This window comes from Dendropsophus ebraccatus, chromosome 2 (assembly GCF_027789765.1).
Source record: "Dendropsophus ebraccatus isolate aDenEbr1 chromosome 2, aDenEbr1.pat, whole genome shotgun sequence".
Lineage (NCBI taxonomy): Eukaryota > Metazoa > Chordata > Amphibia > Anura > Hylidae > Dendropsophus > Dendropsophus ebraccatus.
The window spans coordinates 128080945-128104739 of record NC_091455.1 but is presented as its reverse complement, the minus strand read 5'-3'; the positions used below and the strand labels follow the sequence as shown (position 1 = coordinate 128104739).

Below are 23795 nucleotides of genomic sequence, written 5' to 3'. Positions count from 1 at the left end.
GTATGGCGGTATTGGTCGGGTCTGGTGTGGCGGTGGTAAATGTGACACCTGGAGCTATTACCTACCAATCTACCAATTCTGTGGTGAGAATTCCTTCAGACAATATGCAGACTGCTCTAATCACTGATTCAATTTGGAAATTTGTTTAAGTTTTAAGCTGTTAAAAACCATGAAAAACATGATTCACACAATGTTTCTACATATAGAGAAATGCATGTGGCCGTCCCCATTTCTTTCCCAGTAGTCATGTGCTGTTACCAGGATTAGTGACCATGCGCCTATTGGTTACCGCATGAGGGTCTGGTTTCGACTGCATGTTGTGACGTACAGTAAATGTGGGAATGCGGCCTTTGACTCATCAGATATCAATATGATGTTCAGAAACTAAAAAATCATGATGCTAATTGATGAGTGAAGATGGGGCGTCTTCAGGGTTAGTAGCAGTTGTTAATACTGCCCTGCATGTACTTGGTTATTTACATGGTGAAAATATGCTGTGATTTATCAGACCTTGTTACTTAAAGGGGTTGTAAAACCTATACAAAAAAGCCAGACTTGAAAATTCAATAATGCAAATGCCTTATTAAATAAACCAAACGACACAATAAAAAAAGGATAAAAATTAATTAGCACTGATTAGGTGGCTACCAGGAGATAATGTTGGGATGATCATGTATAATAAGGACTGCAGTATACAAAGTCACACAGTAAACATTTCTGACCAATCCAAAACTCATATAACAAAAAGTCATATAAGAACCTTGGGGTACATGGTGATCCAGAGTACACTGCTACTTTACCTAGGTAATCTATTTAGTAACTTTTCATAGTATTGATATGTGATACAGTTTTGGATTGGTCACATATGTTTACTGTGTGACTTGGTATACTCCAGTCCTTACTACACATGATCATCCCCATATCATTATCTCCTGGTAGCCACCTAATCAGTAGTTTATCCTTTTTTATTGTCATGTGGTTTATTTAATGAAATATTTGCATTATTTAATTTTCTGATCTGGCTTTTTTGTATAAGTTTGTGTAGTGCTAGATGCCTTAGATCATAAACTATTGGTATTTGTTACTATTTGTATAATATTTTTTAATTAGGTGTTTCTCTACTACTGTTGCTGGTGTTATTTCCCTTAAGGGATTGTCTGAGCAAAAGAAAACTCACAGAACATACTTGCCTCCCCAAGTCCCCTGCAGCTACTGCACCGAAGCTCCGTTCCTCCACTTTTCTTCTTCCTCGTTCAGTCCCATAAGTGACCACAGTAGTGTCCTATCTCTGTCAGTGGTCGACAATGCAATGAGTGAAATCCACTGCTCAATCCATACCAGAATAAACAAAATATACATGTAAAAATTGAGGACAGCAGGTTTTGGTGTAAATTTTCAGGCCTGTTCCACAGCATAATATCAAAGATGGAAAAAGTGTTCTATAATTCTTACCTAGCATATTCTAGGTTAGGTATATTTATGCATTTCCCATTTCTACTGTAAAAGCGACATGTATTCCCATTTCTGTGTCTTGCTTCCTGATTGTCAAGCATTGACCTAGATTTATTATTGGAAACATAAGAATCCCCTGTGAAAATGTGTTCTTGGATTCCGATATCATGACAAGTAGACAAGCAGATAATTACTGCGGATGATGGGAGACCTCCATCTGGAAAACCAAACCATGAAATTAGTGACCATAGATATTCTAGAAAGGACATCTACTTTCTCTATCCCTAAGGGGAGTGATTGGTGATTCCCAGGGATGAATTTACTTTACCATAGGCCCCGGGCTGTTCACCAAGCTTGCCCCCCCCCCACCCACAAACTTCATGTAACTATGGCAGCAATAGCGTGGTGTTCATAGTAAGGGATAGATAATGTGATATTTACCGTATGAAAAAATGATTATCAGGCAGCACTGAGCTCACTTTTCATTTTCTAAATTACATTAACAGAGGCACAATTGTCTCTGCTCTATAGGGCAAGGCTGCAGACGGGTGTCATCAAGGGGTTAAAATATAAAATAATGTACTATCCCCCTCCCTCTCAATTCGAATCACATTATTCCAGACCTCAACCAGAAACCTAAATACAGATACCGGACCCCAAATTACACCAAAACACCCCCTTTCATCACACATACACTGCTCTTATGACCCAGCTCTCTTGTGTCCCTACCCTCACCCCAGACAGGTCACACTATTACACGGAGTAGCAATCGGCCAAATCATGCCAATTTGGCCAATTATCTCTCTGTGTAATAAAGACAACGATCATTGGCTGATTGTGTCTTTAGGTCAGGACCTAAAATTATCGGTTAATTAAGTGCCACAGCTGTGCTGAACAAGTAATCAGTAGTCTATGGATGGCCTATTGAAGTTAAGCTGAAAAAAACCTTGAAAATCTGTCACCTGACACTTGATAATATATATCTATATATACTAAAAAGCTGTACATTGTGATGCATTGTGAAGCAGACCCGTCAGCAGATTTTTGCAGCATACAAAGACAGTGTACAAAAGGTCTTGTTACCCTGATTCAGTAGGCGTCAAATATTTTTGAAACTACTCCAGTGCAAAAATATACACCACTTAATATGTAAATGAGGCCCTAGGTGTTTTTCCAATGAGTGAAGTGACCAACACAAGTTGGGCTTTTTGGCGCTGAAGCAGTCAATTGCAATAAAAGTGACATCTACTGAATAAGGATAAGAAGCCCTTTTTCATATTGTCTGCAGTTTATGCTGCAAAATTTGTTGACAGGTTTGCTTTAAGACTTCTGCTACACAGAGCGATAAGAGCAGGGCTGGTGTCAGCAAACGGCTTACCCGGAAGACATCAGAAGACAGACAAGAAGAAGTAGGACCTGTCAGCATTCTGCACAGAGAGAGAGGGGTGGAGGACCTGATCAAATGACCCGCAGGTCCTCAACCTTACAGTGTGAAGATCAGCCCGACAGAGAGGAAGAGGAAGAAGACTGAACTGTAAGGGCTGGGTGTATATACTGTATATATGAGTATATGTATGTATTTGTCAGTGTGTGTATCTACTGTACTGCATGTTTGTGTCAGTAATGTGTTTTTGTTTATGTCAGTGGTGCATAGTGAGGATGATGAGTTTGCATAGTGGGTGGATGATGTATACGTTTTTATAGTGGGTGGCTAATGGGCGTTTGCATAATATGTGGGTAATGGGTGTTTGCATAACGTGTGGATGATGGGTGTGCATAGTGTGTGGAGGATGGATGTTTGCTTAGTGTGTAAATGATGGGTGTGTGGACTGGAGTTTGCATAGTGCGTGGATGATGGATGTGTGCATAATGTGTAGATGATGGGTGTGCACAGTGTGTGGATAATAGGTGCATAGTGGATGGATGAGGGGTCTGCTGAGGCTCTGTCACCCAAAGGCTCACAAAAACCTGGAGCTGGCATTGAATAAAAACCTGTAGCTGCCACACACATTTAACCATTACAGCCAGCACCAGCATAGACTCCAGATGCCAGAATTAACTACCACGATAATTATGGCTGGCACCTGGACTTTACACCCCTTAAAACGGCAGCTCCAGGACTGCCTGCAATTAATAATGTATGCTCTTACTGCAACATCCCAAGAGCCATAAAGGAGAAGTCAGGCAGGCAGGGACAGGGGCCATGACTGGTCCCAGGACCAACACCAGAAGGCATTTTTCCCCAAGTTGTGATGACCTCATGACTCAGGGGAGAATGTCTGTCAAGGTCAATGGACCTTGGCTTAGCCAATCAGTGACTGAAGTGGCCTCCAATCGTCTGGTTGTGACGTTAGCTCTGGTGGAGATCCTGGAGCAGTGATCCGACGCTGGAGAGGCACACAGAAAGGCGAGTTTTTATGTACGACACAATAAAATAACTTCATACACTGAACTTTTAAAGAAACTAAATCCAAAAATGTAGGTTCTCTCAGGATTTAGTTTTTCTGGTACATAGCACAAAATTAAGGCTGATCTGTGGGACTGCGTGAAAATCAATGTTAATCACCAACAAATCTCCTTGTGTAAACTCTATGTAGCTCCATCTATGTAAAAGGACCCTTAGGGTGGTATTACACTGGACGATTTTTCGCTGATTAACGATTAATGATGGTGAGGGAGACAACACCACACTGAAAAGTAATACCTCCTGTCAAGCAAAAACATGTTGACGTCAAGACAATTTGTGATAACACTATATTGTAAGTTATATACCATTGGATTTGATTTGAATACAATTGTATGATACCAGAATAAATCTAGTTGCTGAAAGACTGTGCCAGTCAGGAATGTGCCTTTGTGCTCCTCGGTTAGGGGTATGCAGCGCAGAAGGCACTGAACCTGGTGTGAACAGGGCTCTGTTTTATCTGTTCAGCCACACCCGCTTTCTCAGCCTCTGGCAAGGATAGGGTTAGGGTGGGTTCAGACTACGGAATCCGTGCGGATAAATTCCAGCGGATTCTATCGCTCATACCCATTCTATGGCCGGACGGATTCCGCCGAAAGGAGTGACATGCCGGGCGGAGATGTGCGCCGCTGCAACGGGTACAAGCGACGGAATCCGCCGGAACTTATCCGCAAGGATTCGGTAGTCTGAACCCAGCTCTTACTCTGTTCTCTGCTAGCTGATTCCTGCAGCTGAGCAGTCTTGTGTTCCCTTGATTGGTAGGTGCCTCTGCCAGTTAGGGTGTTTGCCATCTGAGCGCCAGTCCAATGGGTATCTGGATCGGACTCCTTAATCTCATAAATAGTCTGTGTGGTCAGCAGCAAGTCGCTGGTTATTAGTTTGTCTAGGCTAAGCGTTTTCATTTTGTTCCTTACTATCCTTGACCTTTGCTTGATTCATTCTATTGTTCTGTCTGCCACCTGTCCTGACCTTGTTGACCTTGCTTGACTCTAACTATCCGTCTGTTATCCAATTTTGTACCTTTGCTGTCTGCCGTTATCGACCTGATCCGTTCACTTTGGCTTATTGTGTCGTCTGTCTGTCTCTATTGTGTGTATTCACTTTAGTAGTATAGGGACCGTCACCGTGGTTGCCCGCAGTTGTTTAGGACTGTCTTGAGGCAAGTAGGCAGGGACAGTGGTGGGGTCCGGTTCAGGGCACATTGTCTTGTCCTGTCCTCTACCTGTATACTGTAGCTTTTATTTTTACACCATTTTTTATTTTTATTGTTCACCATGTCGTATGAATAATATGTTAACTTACCAAATAACTAACCAAGTTGCTTGTTATGTTTTACTTTTATTATTATTATTTTTTGTATTGCCAGATACCCAGAACCATACATTTTTTTTCCAGCAGACAGACACAAAGACTTTTTTTTTTTTTTTGCAAAACTCTTTGAAGTTTTAACCATTTTGAGGGACATACATATTTTTATTACTTTTTATTAAAAATTTTGGGTGGCAAAAATGAACAAATAACTGCATTGTTGACACTTTTTAGCGGTAAAAAAAAGTCATATCAATAATTGTTAATGCATTTTTATTTATTTATTCATAACCCTTTCACGTCGGCAATCTCTGTACATACGTCAATACTGCACATACCCTGCGCAGTAGGAATGTATATATACGTTCCTGACTGTAAAGGGGTTTGATGTGTGCAGGACCGCTGCAGTGAGAGAAGCCCCGCATACATCAGTGTCACTAGAGAGCAGGATAATCCCGCAGCTGCCTCTTATTAACCCAATAAACGCAGCGATCTATAGTGATCGCAGTGTTTAAGGTACTCAGTGACTCCCCAACCAGCCCTGTAGGTGGAAAAATAAAAGTGCTATGGCTCGTGGCGAGGAGAAACATTGCATTAATTTGACCCCGACATCGTGCATCAATGGGCTCGGTCTTGAAGGGGTTAATAATAAAACATTGGCCCAGTACTAAAACTGCCTACGTGCAAACTTAGAGCAGACATCAAAAAACGGTTAAAGTGTAACTGTCATGTTTTGTTTGTTTTTTTTACTTGCATAGATTAAGCGTTTTCAAATTAATTACTAATATACTTTATCAGCTTTTCTTGTCATCTAGTCCAATTAATCTTGACTTTTATCCTCCCCCCTAGTTATCTGCACAATCTTTCACAGCTTTTCAATAAAATCTGTCTTCACATTTTCTGCCTTTGTGAAGACGGATTCTCTCTGAGCACCTCCCTCAGAGCCTACGTGCGCGCTCCCGTGTAGAAGCCGATGCCCAGCCTGTACAGGGACATAGGAGCTGTGTCATAGCTCCTACTACATAGAGAGAGGTGCTGCCGTCTGAATCAGAATCTTCACAAAAGATCTCCCTGCTCTTTGAAGCGGACAGCTCCCTCACAGCCCACTGCAGTGACTAGGAGAGGACGGACTGAGAGATAAGAATGTGATGATTACATGCCGGGAGTCTGGACAGCAATAAAGGGGTTAACTGACCTGCCCTCCTCTCTTGCTGTCCAGACTCCCTGCATGTAATCATCACATTCTTATCTCTCAGTCCGTCCTCTCCTAGTCACTGCAGTGGGCTGTGAGGGAGCTGTCAGCTTCAAAGAGCAGGGAGATCCTTATGTGAAGATTGAATGCCGACAGCCCAGCAAGGCTTCATCTTGTCTTCATCTCCACTTTCTCTTCTGCTGTGCAGCCCCTCCCCCTCCCCTATGCACGGATTGCATACACGGCAGCAGGAGAGAGCAGGGGTCACTGCAGAGGGATGGAGGTGGTGCTGCTGCAGCTTCTCCGTGCAGATTTCTGCATCTTCATCTCTGTCACATGTGTGGATTTGTGTGGAGAGAGGGAGCCATACCAGGAGCTGATGCAGACCAGACCATTCCAGTGCAGGGGGATGGAGGAGGGGGCATTACTTTTCAGTAGTTGAGTGAAAGAACGGGTCCTGCTGCCCTTCTTTCATTACTATAGGAGTGTGCAGGACATCTGCAGCTGCAGCAAGACTACCACTCCCATCATGGTATGAAAGTTAAAGCATGATGGGAGTGCTAGTCTTGCTACAGCTGCAGATACTATAGTTGGAGACAAACAATAATCAGAATTAGTGTTGTGGAAGTGCTGTATGTATAACAAACGTATTTTATTATATTAACCATAATGTCCACTATTTCTCTGCTGTACCATCTTCTAGCTATTCTGGTGTGACTGTATTCGGCATAGGCTGTGCTATGAGAATGGGAGGGGGTGTGTCAGAGCTTGCAGTGCTCTGATTGGTCTGTCCTCTGTGCTCGCTCCCGGCTGGTTTGTGGTGGATTATGGGTAGTGAGGGAAGGCTGCGTGAGGCAGAAAGGAAGGGCAGACATCATCAAAGGAGGATCCCGCCCACCAGCCGAAATACAGGACAGTTACTGAGGTGGCAGCTGCAGCATGTACAGGGAATGAAAAAGGTACTAAACCAAATGATTTCAGCTAAATGACTGGATGTATGATTATACCTATGCATAATCTACTGTTTGGCTGGGGTGGTGTAATTTGGGCCAGGAAATGACAGTTACGCTTTAAGTGTGATGCAGGCAGTTTGATAAATTTGTTGCATCTGAATACCATCTACTCAAATTTTTTATATTTTTTCCTTTATTTATAGAAATTTTTAAAAATAGTAGAAAAAAAACAAAAAGTACAAAGAGTGGGATCACCCCTATATTTATAAACACATATAGCAAGGATGCAACCTCGCATCATTGGCAACTATGCATTTGCCATAATGTCTGTATTAAGGTAATATCCAGGGGCAAGCCTAATCATGGGCGATCCTGGGAGTAAGGAAAACAGGGAGGAGGGAAGGGTGAGAAACAGGAGTGGGGGAAAAAGGGAAGGGGAGGAACACACATCAGGGTAGAACAACCATTAACCAATCTAAACAGATGACTAAAATTCTCCAATTCTAGCGACAACAGTGCCACCGCCAGGCCCCATGGTATAGGATACCCGAGTAAACTAAAGTTTGTCTTCAACCTGTGTCCACAGACCTCTTATGCGATCACATGTCCACCATATATGGAGAAGGGTACTAATTTGTTCAGCACATCTCCCACATAGAAGCGATGCCGAGGGATACATTTTAGACAAGCGATAAGGTGTGTAATACCAGCGGTGTTACAGAAACTGGAGAATCTACCTACAGTGGAAAACATCCTAATGGTAACATGTGATGTCGAGTCCCTGTACTCCAACATTGCCCACAGAGATGGGATTCAGGGGGTGGAACACTTTTTGAGCCAGCAGGGAGGAGAGGATGGTATGCTACAATCTTTCATCTCTGACCTTCTCAGCTTTGTTCTGCACCACAATTACTTTGTTTTTGACCGTGTTTTTTACAGACAGGTGTCCGGAACTGCGATGGGTGCACGTTGTGCCCCCTCCTACGCCAACCTCTTTTTGGGGTGGTGGGAGGGGGCACACGTGTACCCATCGCACCAGTTCCAGGAGGGGATCTTGAGATGGTATTGTTTTATTGACGAAGTCCTCTTTTTCTGGACAGGATCAGAGGACTCTTGTGTGGACTTTCTAAACCAACAAAACACAGTTATCACTGAACTGAAAAAAATTCCAATGAAGTACTCAATCAAGAGTCTCCACTGATGCCCCCAAAAATGTAAATATGCAAAACAGGAGTCCGTGGAGCCTCGGTTGCGAGTCTCAGAACACGGGATAGCCAGATATCTCTAGCCTGTTGCCACGGGGTGCCTCCATGATAGGGAGAGCACCACACCACCCTGATAAATAGCCCCTTAAGTCCCACTCGGTTGCGAGTATTGGAACATAAATAGGGAAACACCAGGGTGGCCCCTTTTTGTCAATGTCTAACTCAAGGTGCGAGTATTGCGATCATGACAAGGGCTTGACAAGGCAGGCTTTCTTTCTAAACCGCCTGAATGACAACCCTTGGCACATTCACTTAACCTGGAAGATTTACCCTGTGGAAGTGGAATTCCTTGATCTTCGTATTCGTTTGCAGAACAATAGGATCCAGACTAGTCTAACATCTAACATCTAGCATCTAACAGCCTGTTACACTTTTCCAGTTTTCATCCTCATCACACCAAAACTGGAATACTGATTGGTCAATTTTCACGCCTTCGTCGCATTTGCTCAGAAGAAACAGATTTTCGGGCGGCTGCCCAAGATTTAACAAAGAGACTGAAAAGTCGGGGCTATACACGAAATGTGATCTCACGGGGATATCAACAGGCACGTACTGGTAATCGTAGTGACTTTCTCAAAAAGAGTGAGAGACAACAAGATGACAAGGTGAGACTTATCACCACATATCACAATCAGTGGGGTGATGTCCTGAACATAATAAGATCAAGATGGGACATTCTTCTTCATGACCAACGGATTGCGAAATATATTCATTCAGCACCAAGAGTAGTGGCCAGAAGGGCAAGGAACCTGAAGGACAAACTATCCTCGAGCCATTTCTCTTGTCCAACTGACACTTTGGGAAGAGGTCACACCCTGTCGGGTTCTTTCCTATGTGGAGAATGTAGCATTTGGAAACATATGTCACCAACGAAAGTACTAATTCATCCATCCAATGAGTACTAATTCATCCAATCCAATCAATTGTAAGACTAAAAACGTGATTTACGTACTCTCTTGTCCGTGCCACAAATTTTATGTGGGACAAACGACACAAGAACTCAGGAAGTGAGTCCAAAAACACATCTCCACAATTTCCTTAGCAGGCTGCGATCTGGGACTGGGGAAAACATTGACTTCGGTAGCAGCTCACTTCCAAAAATACCATCAGGGTAAGTGTGGTGATTTGAGGGTGGTAGGAGTGGAGAGGGTCCAGGGCAATATTAGGGGCGGGAATTTAACACCCTTACTTTTACGCAAGGAATCACGCTGGATCTTCGAATTGAACACAAAGACCCCCCACAGACTCAATGAAGTGTTGTTTTTTACGGGTTTCTACAGCACTTAATTTTAAGTATACTCTTATGTTCTTCCCAATTTAATTTTTAGTTTTCATATTATGAGAATCCTATGTTGTTTTTATTATTTCATTTCTTTCCTTATATTTTTTCAAATATATATATATTTTTTTTTTCCCTCTCCTTTTCCACCCCCCCCTCTCCTCTGCCCCTCTCTGCCACCTGTCTGACTTTTCCACTCTGTCCCCTCCCTGTCCCTGGCCTCTTCTCCCCTCCTCCCCTCCTCCCTGATTTCCCCCTCCACCCCCTTCCTCCTCCCCTTTTCCCTCTGTGTCTACGCCCTCACTCCTTTCTCCCGGTCTGTCACATCACCAGTTGTGTGTTTTCACTCACCTTTATCTAGACACATTTTTTAAGACATATATATATCAATAACTTTATATATTTTTTTCACATAGCACGTTAAACTGACCACTCATCTAATATTGATACCTGAAGTTTAGTAGGAGTGACACTTTCATTTAAGTTTTGGACTATCACCAAAATACTTTATGTAGACACATATTTATATCTGCATTCTTTTATCTCTTTCACAACAACAGTAACTTTGTATCTCATTTTTTTAAAGTTATTTTGAATTTTTTGCACATGTGCCAGACGGGGTTTTTTTGGGGGGAGGGTGGTGACCCATGTGGGAGTGTGTCATCTGGGGGGTGCGTTTTTGGTGGGGGTGGGGGTTTTGTGGGGGTGGGGGTTGATTACATGGAGGGCCCCTTTGTTGGGGAGGGGGGATGGGGCGGGTGAGTGCATGTTTAATGGGAAACATGGGAAAGATTAATCTTGCCTCATCCATTATTTAATACTAGCAACTAAGTGCATTTGTTACTGTTTTAGGTTTATCTTTTTGCCTTTTGTTATATGATGATTGAAGTTTGTGGGAATGCGAGCAACCTGTGATCTTCCATTGTCCGGGGTAATGGGACACTTACCCATGGGGGAGATCTTCTTTGTTGGACCTGTGTAAATTTTCGATATGTTAGAAGCAAGTGCATGGCTGGAGAGCGATATAAAGAGTACACCCAGGAATAGGACCACTTCTGCGTTCCTCCACTTGTATGGAAAAACATGGACTCTCATGAATTTGGTCTGATAGATAACTAACTTGATTTTTTTATAAAATTTAGCTTTACAATTATTGCTCTTTTTCTTATATTTTGTCAATCAAGTAGCAATTGTAATTATATTAATATGGTTTTTGCATCCTACGTTGGCGTGGCTTTATGTATCATGTATTTTACCTTTTATTAGTTTTGGGGCACATGGACATATGGTGGTGGCTGAATACTAGATAAGAGACATCACACACACTTATTGTGTGAGTCAGGTTTAGATCACACACATGCGTTTTCTATTATGGAAACGCATGTGTATTTTGACTCCTATGCGCTCTCTATTATGAGCAAGCACATTACAATGGAGCCTATGTGTTCCTCATTTATTGTTTGGAATACTAAGAACATCTGGGGTATTTATTTATGAGTTTATTATTATTTATTATCTATAATTCAATACCTCGCTGCATCAGGATACTCCATCTCAACAATTGCAATACCGGTAGTGGCCACTAGTGGCATCGTGTGTGTTAATCATTGCGCATAGGATCGTAGTTTGCGTCATCATCATGTGTTCATTGTGCGACCACGTGACTACACACGTGATCAGGGTGTAATGGCGCCGCGCTGACGTGGGATGATTGATCTGGAGCCTCTTCCTCTGTGTGAGTAATCTTTTTGAGCGCCACACATTTGAAATTCATTACTAATTAATCGATAATATAAATACTTGCAATGAGGGACTTCAACCTCACCCTTGAGAAAGTCCTGGTGACGGAACGCGTGGGATGTTCTGGTCTGACCATATCTGGGGTGGCAGCCATCACTCTATACTCCGTATGATTACTTTGTATCATTTGGTCATCTGTTTTTAACACCTTGTATTTCCTTTGGATATTGGGGTATTGGTACTTATGGTTTGAGTTGTATTTTATTTGGATTATTCCCTTTTTCACTTGTGCAGCTGCTCCTTGTATTTTGTTCATGATAGGTCAGTTTTTGCCGTGTTGGATTGGAACCGGTGAACAGTATTTTTGTATATATGTTTTTTAATGGTTTTAAATGTCTGTCCCTTGTATATATGTGAATAAATAATAAAGATTGTATATAATTTTTCTACTATCAGGAGGTGCAGTTTACTTTTTCCAGCCGTTTTGTTGGTATTTTTGCATAATACCAGTGGTAGGTAAAGCAATTTATGAGATGCTTCCATATTACTTACACATTTGGAAACCAATTTAGGCAAGGTATATACAAATCGCCATTGTTCATCGGAATATGATGCTCCCAGATCCTGCTCCCACCTGGTGTGGAAGGATGGAGGTCCAGCCTTATCTGCAGCCATGAGACTAGCATACGTTACGGATATCCCTTTTGATAGTTTACTTTTATTGTAAAAAAAAAGGATTTAAACGAAGTCAAGGGAATATCACATTTCCAATCAAATGTACTCAGTAAATGCCTAATTTGCAAATATTTAACCCTTTGAGGACCAGGCCCAAAATGACCCAGTGGACCGCGCAAATTTTGATCTTAGTGTTTTCGTTTTTACCTCCTCCCCTTCTAAGAGCTCTAGCACTCTCAGTTTTCTATCTACAAGCCATGTAAGTGCTTGTTTTTTACAGGAATAGTTACTGTGTAATGGCGTCATTCATTTTACCATAACATGTATGATGGAATTCCAAATATATTATTTATGAAGATATAAATAGGTGAAATCGTAAATAAGAATGCAATATGGTAACGTTTGGGGGGTTCCTGTGTCTACGTAATGCACTATATGGTAACAGCAACATGACACTATTATTCTATAGGTCAGTCCAAACACAACCATATGCAGGTTACACAGATTCTCTAATGTTATATATGTATTTTTTTTATGAAATCCTTTTTTTTGGCAATTAAATATTAATAAAATGGGCCTATTGTGACGCTTATAACTGTTTTATTTTTTCACCTACGGGGCTGTATGGGGTGTCATTTTTTCCGCCATGATCTCTAGTTCTTATTAATACCATATTTGTGAAGATCGGACGTTTTGATCACTTTTTATTGATTTTTTTTAATATATAATGTAACATAAAATCGGTAATCAGCGCACTTTTTCCCCTCTTTTCGTGTACGCCGTTTACCGATCACAATGACGCTTGTTATATTTTAATAGATCGGACAATTACGCACGCTACGGTATATTATATGTTTATCTATTTATTTTTATATGTTTTATTTATATAATGGGAAAGGGGGGAGATTTAGACTTTTATTGGGGGAGGGGCTTTGGGGTAGTGTAATAGTGGTTTGAACTTTTTTTTTTACACTTTGGGGGACTTTTACATACAGTACTTTGATTTATACACTGATCATTGCTATGCCATAGGCATAGCATTGATCAGTGTTATCGGCGATCTGCTCATTGAGCCTGCCTGTGCAGGCTTAGTGCAGCAGATCGCCGATCGGACCGCACGGAGGCAGGTGAGAGACCTCCGGCAGTCCGTTTCAACGATCGGGACCCCCGCAGCCACACTGCGGGGGTCCCGATCGGTAAGTGACAGGGGACTCCCCCCGTCACTTACACTTAATGACACGCGGCAGCGCGACCGCTGCAGCGTGTCATTACTGGTGAGGTCCCGGCTGCTGTTTGCAGCCGGCCCCCACCTGCTATGAAGCACGCTCCGCTCCGGAGCACGCTTCATAGCGGAAGAAACACCCAGGACGTAAGGTTACGTCATGGGTCGTCTGGGGACAGACTTCCATGACGTAACCCTACGTCCAGGGTCGTCTAGGGGTTAAAACATCCCTTATTGGAGAGATTACAATTAGAAACAATGTGCTCAAACGCTTTTGTGTTGACAGAATTTTGCAGCCAATTTTTACGCATCTTTTGGAGAATAGTTGGGTCGTGCCTCTGCCGCATTTTCCAAGCCAGCTGAAATAAGTCTCTAAAATATCTGAAAGGTATAATAAATTTGGAACTAGTTTATGGACAGAAGTATGGCACAGACACATTGGTACATCTGGGTCATTGCATAAAAGAAAAAAAAGATTTTACTAAGGATAATGAAAACTAATTCTTAGTGAAAGTTTAGATTACACAGTTTAAGGCTACATTTACACATAGGGAGAGATTTATCAAAGGGTGTAAAATATAGAATGGTGTAAACTGCCCACAGCAGCCTATCACAGTTCAGCTTCCAGTTCTGGTAAAATGAAAGCTAAGCTGTGATTGGTTGCTGTGGACAGTCTACACCAGTCTATATTTTACAGCCTTTGATAAATCTAGGCCATAGTATCTTGATCAGTATTTGTAGCCAAAATCAAAAGTGGAACCGACAAAGAAAAATAATAGTGAAAAGATTTTTGCAGTTTGTGTTTTTAGTGAATTTAAGCCACAACTTTTTCCCAGCAAGGTCATGGCCACTTTATGAAAAACCGAAACCTCTTTGCTAAGCAAGGCAAAAAATGCCTAAAACATACTGAAATGGTAGTTTAATCCAGTTATTTGCCACAAATCACAACACTTTAGACTATGTTTCCACAAAAAAAAATAAGGCCAAATAACAGCCATTGTTGCCCTTTTCTTTACATAGTCCTACGAGGGGATTTCAACAAGGAATACTATGATCATTTAATAATACTTTACCTGAGGTCCAGTGCTAGGCTCTTTGGCTAACATTGCAACCCATTTTTACTTTGCGACTGTATTTCAGAAGTACCAAGGGAATTCAAAACCTGAGGTGAGAGCAGGAAGCAACTCACACTGCAGATCTCTTATCAACCTCACCTCTAGCTTGATCTTTGAAGTGTACAATTCATTTGCCAACAGAAGTTTGGGTATCCATGGAGGCAACCATGCCAGATTGGTAATGCGTGCAACCACAATGGAATCAGAGTATCGGCTGCGACCCTGCGGAGGTAGCGGAGAGCATGGGGCAGTGATCGGGGACCCCCCTGTGGGGTCCCGGTACAAGAGATCAGCGGTATATACTATATACCACTGATTGCTTGTGCCACGTGCATCCAGGCACTTTTTATCCCCTGTCACCATGAATGATTGGTGACAGGGGATAAAAAGTGATGTCCCCCCCACCCCCCAAGTCGCCTGGCGCTCCTTCCCTTCTGAGCCCTGCTGTGTGCCCATACAGTGGTTTATGCCCACATATGAGGTACCGATTTACTCAGAAGAACCTGCGTTACAGATTTTGGGGTACGTTTTTTCTCCTGTTTCTCGTCAAATTGTGAAATTTCAAACTAAACCAACATAATATTGGAAAAATTCGAGTTTTTCATTTTTACTGGCCAATTTTGAATACTTTCCTCTAATACCTGTGGGGTAAAAATGGTCACCACACCCCAAGATGAAGTCTTTGAGGGGTGCACTTTCCAAAATGGGGTGACTTTTGGGGGGACACTACAGGGGCTCTGCAAACGCACCTGGTGCACAGAAACTTCTTCAGAAAAATTTGCACTGAAAATGCTAATTGGCGCTCCTTCCCTTCTGAGCCCGGCTGTGTGCCCATGCAGTGGTTTATGCCCACATATGGGGTACCATTCTACTCAGGAGAACCTGCGTTACATATATTGGGGTGACATTTCTCTCCTGTTTCTCGTGAAATTGAGAAATTTCAAACTAAAGGAACATATTATTGGAAAAATTCGAGTTTTTCATTTTTACTGTCTATTTTTGAATACTTTCCTCTAATACCTGTGGGGTCACAATGCTCACCACACCCCAAAATAAATTCTTTGAGGGGTGTACTTTCCAAAATGGAGTGACTTATTGGGAGATTTTACTCTGCGGACACAACAGGGGCACTGCAAACGCACCTGGCGCTCGGAAACTTCTTCAGCAAAATCTGCATTGAAAAAGCTAATTGGCGCTCCTTCCCTTCTGAGCCCCGCTGTGTGCCCATGCAGTGGTTTATGCCCACATATGAGGTACCTTTTCACTCAGGAGAACCTGCGTTACAAATTTTGGGGTACTTTTTTTCTCTTGTTCCTCATAAAATTGAGAAATTTCAAACTAAAAGAACATAATATTGGAAAAATTTTAGTTTTTCATTTTTACTGTCTAATTTTGAATACTTTCCTCTAATACCTGTGGGGTCAAAATGGTCACCACACACCAAGATGAATTCTTTGAGGTGTGCACTTTCCAAAATGGGGTGACTTATGGGTTTTTTTCTCTCTGCTGACACCACAGGGGCTCTGCAAACGAACCTGGCGCTCAGAAACTTCTTCAGCAAAATCTGAATTGGAAAAGCTAATTGGCGCTCCCTTCCTTCTGAACCCGGCTGTGTGCCCATACAGTGGTTTACGCCCACATATGGGGTACCGTTGTACTCAAGAGAACCTGCGTTACAAATTTTGGGGTGCTTTTTCTCTCATGTTCCTTTTGAAAATGAGAAACTTTAATCTAAACGTATATATTATTAGAAAATTTTAAGTTTCCATTTTTTTACTGCCTAATTGTGAATACTTTCCTCCAGCCCCTGTAGGGTTAAAATGCTCATTATACCCCTAGATTAATACTTTAACCCCTTAAGGACAGAGCCAATTTCGATTTTTGCGTTTTCGTTTTTTCCTCCTTGTGCATCAAAGGCCATAGCACTTGCATTTTTCCAGCTAGAAACCCACATGAGCCCTTATTTTTTGCGTCACTAATTGTACTTTGCAATGACAGGCTGAATTTTTGCATAAAGTACACTGCGAAACCAGAAAAAATTCAAAGTGTGGTGAAATTGAAAAAAAAACAACGCATTTTGTTTATTTGGGGGAAATGTGTTTTTACGCCATTCGCCCTGGGGTAAAATTGACTTGTTATGCACGTTCCTCAAGTCGTTATGATTAAAACGATATATAACATGTATAACTTATATTGTATCGGATGGCCTGTAAAAATTCAAACCATTGTCAACAAATATACGTCACTTAAAACCGCTCCATTCCCAGGCTTATAGCGCTTTTATCCTTTGGTCTATGGGGCTGTGTCAGGTGTCATTCTTTGCGCCATGATGTGTTCTTTCTATTGGTACCTTGATTGTGCATATACGACTTTTTGATCGCTTTTTATTACAATTTTTCTGGATTTGATGCAACCAAAAATGCGCAATTTTGCACTTTGGGATTTTTTTGCGCTTACGCCGTTCACCGTACGAGATCAGGAATGTGATTAATTAATAGTTTGGGCGATTACGCACGTGGCGATAGCAAACATGTTTGTTTATTCATTTATTTGTTTACTTTTATTTATAACCTGGGAAAAGGGGGGTGATTCAGACTTTTATTAGGGGAGGGGGCTTTTTATTGACAACAACACTATATATTTTTTTTTTACACATATACTAGAAGCCCCCCTAGGGGACTTCTAGTATATACACTTCGATCTCTCATTGAGATCTCTGCAGCATAGATATGCTGCAGAGATCCATGAGATCGGCACTCGTTTGCTTTCGGCTGCTGCAGCCGGAAGTAAACGAGTGCCGAGCCGGGGATGGCGCCATCTTGGAGCGGTCCCCGGCCGGCTTCAGAAACGGAGATCGCTCCTCCGGGATAACATCCCGGAGGAGCGATCTCCGCCACTAGACACCAGGGAGACGCTGGATCCGGTAATCGGATGCAGCTGTCATGTTTGACAGCTGCATCTGATTACTGTATTAGCGGGCACGGCGATCGGACCGTGCCCGCTAATACCTACAGTCACTGGCTACAAGCGGCACCCGGGACCGCCGCGGTTCAGAGCGGGGTCACCGTGCGGCCCCGCTCTGAACGCCCTTACCGGCAATAGGGCGTACCTATACGCCCTTTGTCGTTAAGGGGTTAAGGTGTGTAGTTTCCAAAATGGGGTCACTTATGGGGGTTTTCAGGATACCAGACTTCTAAATCCATTTAAAAAAAGAACTGGTCCCTAAAAAAATCAGTTTTGGAAACTTTCACGAAAATGTGATAATTTGCTGATAAATTTCTAAGCCCCATAATACCCTAAAAAAGTAAAATATGTTTACCAAATTATGCCAGAATAAAGAAGACATATTGGCAATGTGACTTAGTAACTAATTTATGTGCTACGACATTCTTTTTTTAGAAGCAGAGAATTTCAAAGTTCATAATATGCAAATTTTTAAAATTTTTCATGATATTTCACAATTATCATGACATTTCACAAAAAACACACAAAGTAGTGACCAAATTTTGCCACTAACATAAAGTGCCATATGTGACGAAAAAACAATCTCAGAATCGCTAGTATACGTTAAAGCATCACTGAGCTATAAGAGCATAAAGTGAGACAGGTCAGATTTAGAAAAATTAGCCTGGTCATTAACCCCTTAGCGTCCCATGACGTACCTGGTACGTCATGGTGCCGCGGGGGATGTTCAGAGCGGGGTCCCGCCGGGACCCTGCTCTGAACGGCACCGATCCCGGCTGCAATCTGCAGCCGGGCAGTGCCTCTATTAGCCATTGCGGGTCCCGTTGCGGGTCCCGTTGCCACGCCAGCTAATTAAGCACTTCAATGCAGCTGTCAAACCTGACAGCTGCATTGAAGTGCTTTGTACTGCACGTCCCTGGTGTCTAATGGCACGAATCTCCCCCCCGCGATGCGATCGCGGGGGGGAGATCCGTTCTTCTGGACGGCCCGGGTCTCAGCGTCGGAATGACGCTGATCCCGGCTCGGCAATAGATTGCTATGGCCTGCAGCAGGCCATAGCAATCTATCACCGATTACAATGATTTTTGCTGTGTATATACACAGCATTGATCTCTATGAGAGATCAGTGCTGTCTATATACAAGTCCCCCAGGGGGGCTTCTAGTTTACGTAAAAAAAAAAAAGTAAAAATGTGTTTTAATTAATAAAAAATCCCCTCCCCTAATAAAAGTCCAAATCACCCCCCTTTTCCCATTTTATAAATATAAATTAATAAATAAACAAATAAATAAACATATTTGGTATCGCGGCGCACGTAATCGCCCGAACTATTAATTAATCACATTCCTGATCTCGCACGGTAAACGGCGTCAGCGCAAAAAAATTCAAAAAGTGCAAAATTGCGCATTTTTGGTCGCATCAAATCCAGAAAAAATTTAATAAAAAGTGATCTATATAAAAAATAGTTAAGAGCGAAGTGAATCAAGCTGTTAATTCGCTTTGCCTTTCAAAGTGAATTCTGCACAATTCATTTACAATATTGCTAAACATGGCAGCCACAGTGGCGGGCGCACATGTTTCATTACAGTACAGTCACTGGGTGGGTGCAAGAGGTTATCCAAAATTCCCTGCAGCTGTCTAATTGCGTGCAAAACCTCTGTGATGTCAGGTAACACCCCTCACAATCTATATATAGTATGGCACTCCCTGGAGGCAGGCAGTTGGCTGTGTGTTAAGGGGACAGAGGAATTGCAGCAGGCCCTCATAATGAAAGGCAGGGAGAAGGAAGAGCGAGGTGTAGTTACTCTCTAAGTAAGAGAAAGAGAGAGATAGGTAGAGGAGATTCTATTGTGGGTGGGTAGGTGCCTGTCGGTAAACTTAAACCCATTGTTAACCCAGTGTGTGGGAGCTGTGGGTGATTTTAACCCATTGTTAAGCCAGTATCCAGTTAACCCCGTGGGGGTGCTGTGGGTTAACTCAGTGTTAGGCTAGGGTCTAGTTAGCACAGTGTGGGTGCTGTGGGCAAAGTTAACCCAGTGTTAAGACAGTGTCCAGTCAACCCAGTGTTAGTGCTGTGGATGAAGTTAAGCCAATGTCTACTAAACCCAGTGTGGGTGCTGTGGGCGAAGTTAACACAGTGTTAATCCAGTGTCTAGTTAACACAGTATGGGTGAAGTTAACTCAGTGTTCAGCCAATGTCCAGACGTCCTAGTGTGTGGGTGAAGTTAACTCATTGTCAAGCCTCTGTCTAGTTAACCCAGTGTGTAGGTAAAGTTAACCCAGGTTTATTCCAGTGTCCAGTTGACCTACAGTAGTGTGTGGATGAAGTTAAGCCATTCTTAAGCCAGTGTCCAGTTAACCCACTGTGTGGGTGAAGTTAACCCGATGTTCAGCCAGTGTACAGATGACCTAGTGTGTGGGTGAAGTTAACTCATTGTTAAACCAGTGTCCAGTTAATCCGCTGTGTGGGTAAAGTTAACCTATTGTTAAGCCATTGTTCAGTTACCTACTGTGTGGCTGCAGTGGGTGAAGTATACCCAATGTTAAGTCAGTGTCCAATCAACCCAATGTGTGGGTGCTGTGGGTGAAAATAACCCATTTTTAACCCAGTGTAAAGTTAACCCATTGTGTCAGTGCTTTGGGTGAAGTTAACCCAGTGTTTCTGCTTTGCGGAGTTCCTGTTTAGTGGAGAATCAGATACTGTAAATCTGTACTGTAAAACACACACAAAAAAGTAATAACACATTCCAATCCCCATCAAACCCCTTCCCTGTCCCATCTAGTGATGCATCAGTAGTGTGAATATTCCCCATACAAACAATATATTTTGCTCCCTCTAAAATAAATTTAAAAAAATTACATATAATATATATATATATATATATATATATATATATATATATATAAACTTTTCAGGGTAAGGCCAGTATCAGTGGACAAGGTGGCACACAAGGTGGTCCAAATGGAACAGAGGCATGTGGTAGTGGTGACCCCAACCGGATTGAAGAATGGTTTCAGCTCCCTATAACACGTAGTGGGCAGGTGAATACCAGCCAGGCTGAAATTGTTGAGTGGATCTCTGCTCTGGGAAGAAACTTGATTTAACGCCGCTGATCCACCAATGTCCATTGCTTTCCTGGAAGAAATTTCATTTTACGCCACTAATCCACCAATGTCCACTGCTGTCCTCGGAAAAAGATTATTTTATGCTGCTGATCCACCAACATCCACTGCTGTCCAGGGCAAAAATTGACATTTTGTAAAATTTTACATTTTCCAATTTTTGACACTGTCACAGCAACATCTGTTGGACAAAACACTACTCTGTAATAGTCCCACTATTGTAGCTACAGTGGTTTGCCTGTTTCACTGAGATTTAATTCGTGAATATTCACAAATCTGAGCAAATATTCAAGAATCTTAAGAAACATATTTTTGACTGATTCGTTTATCTCTAATTTTAAATAATCCTAAAATCTTGCAGTTTTTATTCTCACCATTAGGCCTAAAACTAAGCTGAGACATCCTGTTCTTTCTGCGATGACCAGGAGACTGCAGTAAAGTGACCAGAACAGAATTGCATTGAAAGGTGAGATAAAGATCTCTGTAAATAAAGCTCAAATCTATATAGGGGGGAGAGGGGTTAATTAACAGATGGATGTCTACATGGGGGGGGGGGTAACTACCAGGGGAGATAGCTACATGGGGGATAAGGTATTCTAAATACCAGGGGAGATGACTACATATAAGGGGAGGGGCTAAGTATCAGGGGGATACTATCTACTGGGGGGCTAACTACCAGGGAAATTACGCACAGGAGGAAGCCAAAGGGGACACAAGGTGGGCAGTGTTACAGTGTGACTTTGTATAGAGATGAGGATGGTGCTGCAGCAAAGAGCCTATATTTTTTGTCTTGCAGATTCTGCAGAGACTGGGTTGTGGCTGGGAGAAGTATTAATGATGGCCAGACAAATGGAGACGAAAGGAAGAGTGACTCCGATCAGAGAAGATGCTGCCTGTGTGCTAGGTATAACTGCACTGTAATCAATGATATGGTGTGCAGAGCCTAAAGCTGGTATTTTCCCTTTATATGGGTCAATGGATGGGGGGGGGGGGGATACTGGTCTTTGTACAGTGGATTTTATTTAGCAATGGTCTGATTGTATTAGTCACCATGTGGTGATAATGATGGTGGTCATGATGTAGCAAGATGTGTTTTTTTAGCACTGGTATCAGTAATATTTGTTCTGGTTGTTTTGGTTTTCTTAGTCACTATCGGGCCATTGGAGTCAGTAAATCGCAGCTCCGTCTCCAACTGCAACAAAATTTTATCAGGCACTGACTCTGACTCCTTCATAAATGACCAATCAGACACCGGGGAATTAATTTATCAAACTGGTGTAAAGTAGATCTGGCTCATCAGAGTGAATAAGGCAAAGATGTAAAGCAAATCCTCCTCTTTGTGTGTGTGCAGTAGACATAGCTAGTCTCCACACACTATGTCCTGCAGAATTCAGCCAGATAGCTGTGATAGAGGTCAGACATAGGCTCAGATTTATCAGCTCTCTGTTTGGTTCTGCACTCCTGAATCATTGCAGCCCCACAGAAACTACTTACTCAGCCAGTTGTGTCCCGCCTCAGTCACTGATTGGCTGATGGCTGAACGTCAGTTTCTGAGTGGGGATCAGGAGCCCGATTGGCAGACTTCTTTATTATGTCTAACCCCTCCCCCCCCCCCCCACACACACACACACACACACACACACCTCCATGAATTTTTCACTGTTGCTCAGAGTAATTTTGAATGATTTTTCTTTTTTCAAAGCTGGAGTTAGATTTGGTACAGAGTTGGTGGCATGTTTAAATGAATGTCCCAAAAGTTGGGAGGTATGCAACATTGGGAGGAGAAGAGCAGACATATCAGAAGGAGGTACGTTTGCTAAATAAATGTATAGGCAAAAATGAGAATACCCGTTTAGCACCAAGATTCAGGACTTTATCACCGGAATGGGGCTGATAATGGCATTAGCAGTGCCCAATAGATGTTATAAAAACCTTTCCTATTATATCTTCTTTCTGTTATTCAGTAATTTTAGATGCAGGAGAGAGGTCTTTTTAATCCAGTGTGGGCGGAGACTTGGTAATGACTAGTCCACTCTCTGTATGTGAGCGATCTTTGCAGTTGACAGGCAAAGGGGCTTCAATGTTCCTGCAGCATGTGTAGAAGCCTCTTTGCCAGTTAATCACCCCCACAGAGTGCGCTGATAGGCAGAGAGCCATAACTAGTCACAGCCTGGTCTCTGCCATGATGCCTACATAGCGGGGATTTGCATATGCTGCAAATAAGGCCCCAATAAGATCCCAGTACTAGCTGCATTCTATGGTTAACACTAATGGGTTGTTTAGAATTAAGAAAGTAAGTATTGTTGCTTTCTTTTAAAGATATTTCTATTGAAAAACCACATGTTGTACATGGTACTGCACTTCAGCATTAGTTACGTCAGCCGAGTTGCAATACCAGATACAATCCATGGGCATCTGTGGTGTCAAGTTTTTGTTTTCTAATTTTGGACAACCCCATTAAGCATTGGCACTTCACAGAGGTGATACATAATTTAGAAATTAAAAAGGCCTGGTATCAATGTGTGAAAAATCAATAATGCACTATTTGTGCATGAGTGACAAGCGTGAAGAGGAGGTAATGATAGTTTTTCCATATGACAACGATGCAGAAAAAGGGAGTGCCATATAGAGCAGGGGGCAAATGGTAAAAAAGCCATATGGTCTGACATCGTTTTTTTTAAATTCCATATTAACTTTGGTGTATCTTCTAATATAGGCCACGCAGAATGCCTTCTGTAACCCTTTCAATATAACTGTATACATGGAGTGGACCACCTAAATGCTGTTGTCTCCATCAATTCGCTTTGTAGATCTTGCCAGCTTAGTCTTTTTTCCAGCTCTTCACATGCATTAGAGGATACAATTATTCACTGTATTCATTTCCTTCTGCACATTAACACAGCAAAGCTTTTCAAAGGTTTCAAGATGCAGCAAGTGCATGACCCATAAACCATCACTAACAGGTGGTGTGTACAGTGGTGAGGCTTATACAGATGCTCATACAAGACAGACACATATTGCATGGATAGGTTTTTTAAGACCTG

The 23795-nt window shown here is 42.2% G+C and overlaps 1 protein-coding gene across 1 annotated transcript in view; it reads right to left on the bottom strand.

Annotated features, from left to right (window-relative positions):
- ADCY2 (adenylate cyclase 2) overlaps positions 1-23795 on the bottom strand; it is a 296028-nt gene that overhangs the window by 271657 nt on the left and 576 nt on the right. The gene's annotated exons all lie outside the window — the stretch shown is intronic.